Source organism: Drosophila kikkawai, chromosome 2R, assembly GCF_030179895.1.
Source record: "Drosophila kikkawai strain 14028-0561.14 chromosome 2R, DkikHiC1v2, whole genome shotgun sequence".
NCBI lineage: Eukaryota > Metazoa > Arthropoda > Insecta > Diptera > Drosophilidae > Drosophila > Drosophila kikkawai.
The window spans coordinates 7,266,820-7,276,649 of record NC_091729.1 but is presented as its reverse complement, the minus strand read 5'-3'; the positions used below and the strand labels follow the sequence as shown (position 1 = coordinate 7,276,649).

At 41.7% G+C, this 9,830-nt stretch overlaps 1 pseudogene; it reads left to right on the top strand.

Annotated features, from left to right (window-relative positions):
• The first annotated feature begins 294 nt into the window (after positions 1 to 294).
• LOC108075668 (reticulon-1-A-like) lies at positions 295 to 971 on the top strand (annotated as a pseudogene).
• Positions 972 to 9,830: the final 8,859 nt, after the last annotated feature.

The window sequence follows — 9,830 nt, the reverse complement described above, 5'->3', positions numbered from 1 at the left end:
GCCCGTTGTTTGATAGGGTCGGTCTGGCTGGGCGGTGCGTCTTGTCTTTTTAGTCAAATGGGAGCCTAGATTCAAAATGCGCAAAAACTGCTAAAGCTTGTGGCAATGGCGATGTGGCGTAATCCATTTTTTCAGTAACAAGCTTTAATAATTTCCTCTGCTCAGTGAATCTCTATACGCGTCGTGAGGCCGCAGCACACACGGAAGTGAAATTTTATTCTTATAGCGTAATAATACGTTAACGTCGTAATACTCTCGCAAACGAAAACAATCGAATAGAAAACGGAAAAACCACGAAAATTATTAAACAGCTAAGAAAAGAAATTCTGGTGCCGACAGAAAGTGTAATAACAATGTCTGCAATGTCGCCGATCTACTGGCGCGATGTGAAGAAGTCCGGCATTGTTTTCGGAGCCGGCCTGATCACACTGCTGGCCATCTCCGGCTTCTCGGTGATCAGAGTCTTTGCCTACTTGTCGCTCTTCCCTCTCATCGGAACTGTGGTCTTCGTAATCTACAAATCCGTGAAAAAGGCCGTGCCAAAGACAAACGACGGACACCCCTTCAAAGAATACCTGGAACTGGATCTGACGCTGTCGCAGGAGGAGGTGCAGAACATTGTCGGCGTGGCTGTGGCACATATCAATGGCTTTACCGCAGAGCTGAGGCGTCTGTTCTTGGTTGAGGATCTCATCGATTCGATCAAGTTTGGCGGTCTTCTGTGGGTGTTCACCTACATCGGTGCCTGGTTCAATAGCATGACTCTGGTCATCTTGCCCTATGTCGCGGTTTACCTTGCCCAAGGTCTACGAGAACAACAAGCAATCGATCGACACCTACTTGGATCTGGTGCGCAGCAAATTGACAGAGATCACCGACAAGAGCCGATTGGCCATTCCCCTTGTCCAGAATCCAGTGGCTGCCGCTGCCGAGTCTGACAAGGACAAGTAAACAACAATAATACAATGTTTATTTATTTATTAAGCTTTAATTTTGAAGTTTTAATATTCATCCAGGCATTAAATAAATAAAAAGTCTTAGCGGCAACTCATTTCTTTTTTGAACTAAAAATTCTAAAGAAATTGTCTTTTTAGTCAGCTGGGAGTTTAAATTCAAAATATGCAAAAATGGCCAACAGCCGGGGGTAAACTGTTTGCGTTACGTTAAAAAACTCTAACTCATTCCATGTATCATTTTGAATCTTTTCCTGCTTCCAAAGCTGCATGGTGGTTTTTCACCGATGCCCTATTAGACCTCGGACACGGACTACACATCATTACTAACAAGACAAGAAATTGAGCGTGCTGCGACAAAAAAAAATAAAAGCTAGAACTAAATCGGAAGATGTGATAAACAAAATTCGCTGAAGGAGAGAAGTTAGAGGAAAAGCAGAAGTTTAGAGAAAAGATAGACGGACAGAGAGAAAATTAATTTGTTTGCGGAGACACAGATGTTGTTGTGCTCGCATGTTGCCCACCCTACCTACGATCACCTGCCGCTAGAGCATGGCTCTGGTGATCCCTTTTGATCCTTATGACCGTGGAGTCATCTTCGAGTCGGTAAAACGCAGATATTTAAGACATCATGATTTCATTAAACATTCAGATTTAATATAAATTTAGTGATTAAGGCTAACATTATCTATAAATTCTTTTAAAATCAGGCGAAGAAATGGATTATACATATATGTGCTTAAAAATAATAATAATAAATAATGACTTCTGCAGACTGGTTGAGCTGAAAGTCTAGAGCTAAAAATTGGAAAAATTGGACGGGGTTGTTATTTTTTATATAAATATTTAATGTTTATTCTTTAAAAAGTAAAAATTTGTCTTTTTAAAAGCATACACCTTGCATTCCTCCCCAGACTCAGGTCGTCCATCGACTGGATCCTAAACCTCAGAAGTGACGTGTTTGTCAAGAGAAGGAATAAAACTTCGGAGTATTTTATTATTATTTAATTTAAATTTATTAAACCGAAGGCTTGCTCCATCTGCTCCGGTGTTGCTGGGGCTCTCGTCACTCCAGGGGCTCTGGTTGCTGCCGTTGATCTTGGGCCTGCTTAGGTCGTAGAGTCTCCATTATGGCGCGGCGGATCAGGCGTTGTTGGTCCGCCGGGTAATGCTTTGCCGCCATGTCGGCCAACGCCACCCTCTCCAGCCGATTTGGGGCCTGTCGCGTCCTTCTTCCTGGCCGCCACGACCACGTTGGCCGCCACAGCCATCAAAATAGTTATTAATAATTTTCATCTGAAAGAAAATAAAAAAAAAAAATTCTAAGAAACTTTGTGACTAGCGCACTAATTTATAGGTTTTTTAAACTTGTAGCGTTAGGAAGGCAAATAAAATCAAATCAAAAAACTATGTTTTTTTACATCTTACCTTTGCTATGAAACTTTTTCTTTTTTAGAAATTATATTGAGACTTGTTCTTCAAGATTTCAGATTTTCAGCGCGAATATGAATACAATTGGATATTAAAAACTAATTTTCTTAATTGTAATTTCCTATGAATCGAAATCTGCGAACCCAGAAAAATACTATAACGATTTTTTAACCAAGAATTTTGTTTATTTAATTTAACATAAATCACCTTTTACAATAAATCTGCAGAAAGATTCGTTCCTAAATCGCACCAATTTAAGAGCCGAAAACGATTTTTCCACGCTGACTTGACTTGCTGGAACGACGTGAACTACTTTTGCCAGCATTAAATAATATGGGTAGGTAAATTTAGTCTCTCAATATTCCATAATGTCTATATTCAAGTCAAATGGCTTTGAATTGTAGTTGTCAATCTCTAGCTGGGAAGCCTTTATATGTTCACATTGGCTGTCTTTTGAATATTTGTCCTCTGATACAACCTCAATAGAATTAAGGAAGTCAGTTACAAGTGAACAGTTATTCGATTCCTCAATCGGTTGCAGACTTTGGACAGGTCTTTGCGAATTTGATGATGGCCGAAGACACCGCGGTGCATCCTATAAACAGAGAAGTTCAGAATTGTCACAAAAATTTACGGAAGAAATATAATTAATTCGAATATAATATCCTCGGAATCCATCTTCAGAATTCGAACAATAAAAAGCTTAGTTGAGCTCTTGCCTGCATCAAACTGATATGATTTTTAAGCAAAATCCCCTTTATTTTCCATGAACGGTACTTCTAGAGATCAGATGCACGTTTTTAAAATACTGCCATGCTTATTCCCAATAGTAAGTTTTAGTTTTAACCAAAGCTTGTAGAAGTCGCCCATATATAATTGTGTGCTCTGCAATTTCTATGTGGCAATGAAAGCTGCCTCCAGAATTTCAACTAGCTCTTTTAGATCTTCCCATTCGGCGCCCGTGAGCTTTAGGTTAGGGTCCCAGTGCTCTTCACAAAACTGTTCAAAACTTAACAAATTCTTGAACATGGTATAAGATGAGTTCCAGCGCCTAGGAACATCTAATTGAGGGTATGGCAGAGACTTTTCCCTAATTAAAGGCTTGCCTTTAAGCGACTCAAGCTCTTTAAAGAAGTCTTTAATAGCGAGTTGTAGTGTGTGTGCAGCACCTTTAACAGCTTGGACGATGTAAGTGCGAAAGCCATTAAGAAGATTTTCATCATCTAACCATTGATCATCTTCTATCTATTTAAAAGGGATGTAACCTTAGCACACAAATTTCGGCTCGTATGCTTTTTATTAAGCTCTTTAAGACCCAAAGTAAAAACCCCAATTTCACTTCCATTATAAAATTGCGCATTGACTCCAAGAATACCTCGATTACATCGAGTGGCTGTATCCATTTAGTTAAGTTAAGTGTAAGTTTGTCTTTTATTTTGCCGCATTTTTCCGAAACCACATCAATAACATTCCTGGAATTCACAGCTGGCATATTCAGACCGGAAAAAATTTTTTTAGTCAGGATTTTGAATGCTTTGGAATCCATTTTTCCGAACGTCAAGAAAACGTTATTAGTTTTTCCGGAATATCATCTTCTTCATGCTATATACCAAAAAAGATTATTCCAAGATTGTGGGCTATCTTCATTTAAGAATAAAAAGACATTTACTAAGATTATATTTTCTTATTTTTTTTATTTTTTAAATGTAATTTCAATTTATACCTATATTTCTTATTGTTTATCATTAAATTCTGATATCCTATTGTTGAAGCTTAAATTTTAATATTCCATTGGTTATTATCTTATTTTATTAACAAAATTTTAACTTATAGCCACTTGTTTCTAACATATGTTTCTGGACATGTGCCATCTGTGCTCAACTTAAATTCATTATTATTCACTGCTTCACACATTTCTTCATTATGTAAAAATATGTTTTGGAAATCATTATGGCAATTGTAATAATTGTAATTTTCACTATTTTCTTTATTTTTCATGTTTTGTTTCATATAATTAATATTTTTTGGTTCTTTACGTACTTTTTCTAAATGTATTTTTGAATAAATAACCAGTGTGGTAGCAGGCGTCCAGATATTTTAACGATAAAGCCTAGTACTCTGACGGGGAAAATCCGCTGTAACACGTGTTACAGCGGCCGAACTCCATATAAAAAAACGGTGTAAAAAAAGGAAGAAGAAGAAATTTGTGCCTCCTAGATTTTGCCGGTACTCTAACGACGAAAATGATGGCTGTCAAATTGAATGGCGTTGCCAGATCAAAATAGTAAACAGCTGATCTCGGGGTGTAACAATAATTCATTTGACTTATTTTTACACCCCAAACATGGAGCGAAAATTGAAAGAGCCCGCGAGGATAAAGTGAAGTTAATAAGTTGGTCACCTAATGGGCCGAAATAATAAAAGAGCTGCCACAAGAACTGAAAGATGAAGCGGGAGAACGTGTAACCAAATTGTTGTGGAATTTGAAAAAAAGACCAAAAAACTATGAATAAATTTACTACATATTTATTTTTTTTTTCTTTTTCCTAATTGTTTAAAATGCCTGCATAATCGTCTTGCCATTGAACAGATCCCATATCCGAATTAACATAATTTTTTATATTATTTCGCACAAATTTCGGATAGTTGCAAGGCCGCCCACGGTTTGTATGTGAATCGGTAGTCTCCACAGAAATCACAGGCAACTCGTAGTTAGCCCGGTTGGTTCGCATACAATAAGTATGCAGCACACAAGCTGCACAAATAATTTTTTTTTGCTCTGTCAGGATGGCATAGTTAAGTGCGTTGCACAGCAGCCGACCTCGCACTTAATATGCCAAAAGCATTTTCAATGCACCGTCGGGCTCGGCTCAAACGGTAATTAAAAATTCTCTCCTCTCTAGTAAGGTTGCGGGTGCCGTATGGCTTTATGATCCGCTTGTGTAGCGGAAAAGCATCATCATCTGCAACAAAGAAATACGGAGTCCGAACTCCACCGAGTGTGGTGTCTTCAGGAAACTCCATGTTACCCTCAAGTAGCTCCCTTCCAATCCAAGACTTTGAGAATGCCTTCATGTCTCCTTCGCTTCCATATGCACCAACGTCTATAAACGTAAACCTGCAGGATGCGTAGCATATAGCTAATAGTATTATTGAATGAAAGCCCTGTAAATGCACAGTTTATTACTATTATGTCAGCTTAGGAAGGACTTTGTCTCTATAGCCCCAATACAAATTGGAAATTGCCATAGTCCTTGAAACTCCTGAGCTCTTCTTTTCATTGCTTTTACATCCCATGCCTCGATATCACCAGACAACGCCACACATATAGCATCGCAAACTTGTGGAATAATAACACCCACATGTTGCTTACTTATGTGGTAGCATGAGGCCATATGACGTTGCAAGGTTACGCAAGCGAGGTACCTAGAATATGAAATGTTAAATTATGAATACATCTACCGTACCGTTGTTACTCAAGGGTAAGGGCCAATTTTTCTTCCAGTGGTATTGCATCCGAACGGGAAGTTCTGTTCTGTACCAAATGCGGTATTACTAAGGTGAACAATTCCTCAAAGTTTTCTTTTTCTTAATCAGCTCCTTAGCGGGGAAATACATAAAGAAAACACCAAAATCCAATCGGTTTGAATTCATCTTTGCTTATTTGTTCTTTGACAGCTGTTCAGTATTACCCTTTTCATGGCGTTTCAGGCTTTTCCTTAATTTTTTTGGTCGCACTAGCTCGGTAGCCAAATATAGAGCGATTTCGCTATCACACGTGTTACAGCGGATTTTCGTCGTCAGAGTACTAGGCTTAACACTTGAAATATTTTAAAGCAAGTGTCGAGCGCTTCTAAAAACGAATTAAATTTTGAGCAATACGCAATCCGTTTCAGAAACTCTGATGTAAGCAAAAGGTGTATAGAAAATCCTCCGTATCTGTACAAAAAAAAATAAATAAATAAATAAAATTATAAAATAAAATTTTTTGCCCGCCAATGCCGGAAGGACGTAGGCTGCGGTGTCTACCTGAAAACCCGCTTAGTAGGAGATCGAACTTGAACATGGCATAGTCTGGTAGACTTTGCCGAAATAGATTGATTCAGCCCGGAGACTTGAATTTGAATGCTGCGGAATGGCAGCTTGATCAAATTGAAGAGGCTTTCGGAAATGAAAGTCGCCTCGGATCCCGAGTCGATTAAGGCTCGTGCTCGGTAATTCGTGCCCAGATGATACGCGTCGATAATTTCCGTGCTCAGCTGAACGGCTGTAGTGCCAGAGGCGAAGTAATTTTGCACCGTTGGATTGCGCGTCGATGCATTACTGCTATGGGGTCCTGAGGATGGTTGAGCAGAGGGCGTGGAGGATCTCGAATTTGCAGGAGTTGCACTGCGATGTAGCACCGTATGATGCCTCCAGCGGGCACAATCGTACTGGACGATTCTCTTTAGAGCGTCACACCCTTTTTGTTTGGTGCTGACTTTAGTTTCGAACGATTGAAGCTTCTTTGGGACTGCTTGAGTCGGTTTCATATCCTCGATCGCCTCTAATTTGCGATATCTTTCGCTTAGGAAGGTGTTCATGTCTTCCCAAGCCGGAATGTCGGATTTCGACGTCAGGGACTGTATGGCGGTTTACCCCACCAGGGGCTCCACATATAGGGGGTCTGTAGGAAGCGGGAGTAAAGAGTTTCAAGACTCTGTTCTACAAAGCTTCCGCGACCCGCAAGTACACTTTCGAGGAACTTGAGACGCTCCTCGCAAAGATCGAGGCTTGCCTCAACTCAAGACCCCTCTCCCCGATGTCCGAAGATCCCTCAAACTTGCTGGCCCTCACACCAGGCCATTTTCTTGTTGGAGGACCGTTGCTCTCCACGGCGGAGCCCGAGATAAAGGGTGAAGCCATGTCGATACTCAATCGATGGCAACATCTAAAGGCACAACATCAGCAGTTTAGTGTTCAGTGGAAAGAGGAGTACATATCTAAAATAACTCCACAAACGCTACAATTGGCAATATTCGACCAGGAACCTCCAAATCGGCGACATGGTAGTCGTCAAGGAGGACAATCTGCCATCGGACGAATGGCGGCTCCGCAGAATTAGTTCTGTCTTCCCAGGAGCCGATGACCTGATTAGAGCTGTGGAGAACCTCACAGGTCGTGGGACAATTAACCGCACAGTCCACAAGGTCATACTTCTCCCTGCGGAGGATAAGGAATCCTCCGTTCCCTGGGACTAGGGCCTCTCAGTTTCCAAGGCTCGACGGTTCGTACCACCCTTTCAAAAACTTCGTTTTTTTGTTCTTTTCATCGCAAGACCCGTTTTTTCTTACAATGGCTGCTCGTCCTCGCACCGCCAAGTCCTTGGAAAGCAGACGTTCCCGAGGTATTCAATCCTACCGCTGCCGAGTCTGCCAGGGAATCCATCCTTTTCAGAAATGCAAGAGGCTCCGAAAGCTGAGCACCGAGAAGGGCCTCCGAGCAGTGCTTATTAATAAGTACTGCTCAAATTGCCTCGCCCACCAACCTGTCGCAGCGAAGGCGGCTGCAAGAAGTGCGGTGGGAACCACCACACCCTGCTTCACATGCATGAGGAGCTGCCGTCGTCACCACCACACCCGTTGCGTAAGGCGCGCCAACCCGCCAGCTCGCGTCCTCGCCAACACGCCAGGTCGCATCCCCGCCGTTCCGCCAGGTCCGTCTCCCGCTCTCCGTCGCCAAATCGGGTCGCCATTAAGCGTCCACGTCCGGAGGTGTCCGCTCCGACCCCATCGGTGGCCACGTTGGTTTGTCCGGCTGCCCATTACCCGTCTGGGAGAGGACGAGGTCTGCTCGGCGACTCTCCGGCCCCGCTCGAGGTCGTCCTGAAGCTCGACCCGAGCCTAAAGGTCCAGACTCCTATTCGGGCTCTGAGCGACGCCACATCCGTCTTGCGGATGAGCAATTCCACCGCCCGGCAACCATCTCCCTCGTGTTAGGCTCAGACGTTTTTGCGAAGCTGATCCATCCGGGGTTCCTAAAACTTGAGGATGGTTTGCCCGTTGCTCAGAGCACCGTTTTCGGATGGACCGTTTCCGGAGCAGTTCTGGAGTCATGATCCTGCCAATCCTGTTTTCTTTTTCTAGCGTAAGGGGAGGAATTCACGCCAGAAGGTCGGCAGTATAAGTGGCCAACGCTTGCGCTTAAGCTTTTGCTCCCGCTGGCTGTCTCCTCCGTTCTGCCCGTTTCCCTCTCTCTCGCTACTCTCCAGCCCGCGAATTCACCACTCCGCGGTCCCTGCAGCCCTTTATACATAGACATAAGTTAGTATTAATCAAGAAGTGAAGCAACTTAATTGTGATTATAATGAAGCTACCTCCTCGCCTTCTAATTGGAATATTATTTGGGAGTCAGCAGCCACCTTCAGCATCCATTCCAGCGGCCACCGACATCACCCGAGAAGGACGCATACCTTTTGGCTGACTCCGCCCCCTCCATTTCAATATAATGCATTATCATTAGATGAAATTTTTAGGTTTGCACGTGGAAAGTTTTGCTGTCTTCAAATACTCTTTGCAGGATTTATTGGTTATATTATGTTCATAGTAAACTATAACACTCGTTTTGAAGTCAGCCCACTTCGATAACAATAAATCCTTTTTGTCGGGGTATAAAAGGTCGAATTCTCTGAAATAACGATTTTCTCGGTAGACTTGCACGTAAGAAGCCGTTTATAAATAAAAAAAATCGAGAGTGTCGCTTGAAATTTGCAAAAGAGCACATCAGCAAGTACTCGGATGAGTCAAAATTAAATATTTTTGGGTCCGATGGTCGTTCTTACGTATGGCACTAAGCAAATATAAAGCTGCAAGACAAACATTTGAAACCAACCGTTAAGCATGGTGGCGGCCATGTTATGGTATGGGCCTGTATGTCCGCAGCAGGAGTCGGGACCCTTCAATTTATTGAAAGCACAATGGATAAACATGTTTATCTCAATATCCATAAGGATAATTTACTCCAAAGTGCTGAGAAATTGGGTATAAAAGAAAATGGTCGGTTCTACCAAGACAACGACCCGAAGCATATGTAAGTCTGGAATTGTACAGTATTGGCTTATATATAAACGTCATCATGTCATGAAACCGCCAGCACAGTCTTTTGATCTAAATGTTATTGAGAATTTGTGGTCGATACTGAGCTCCAAAATTCGTGAACGTCATATTTTAAACAAAAATGATTTAAAAACTGCTTTAATTGAGGAATGGGCTAAAATCCCACCAGAAACCACAAAGAAATTGGTGGAATCAATTCCTAATTACCTTAGATTCGATTCGTTCTTGACCAAAAGGGCGGACATACTAAATATTACAATTTAAAAAAAGTATATAATTTTGTATTACTTAATCAAAGACCCTTGGTTAAATAAGCTGTAATATTGAAATAAGCAGTATTTTAAGTTTTTAT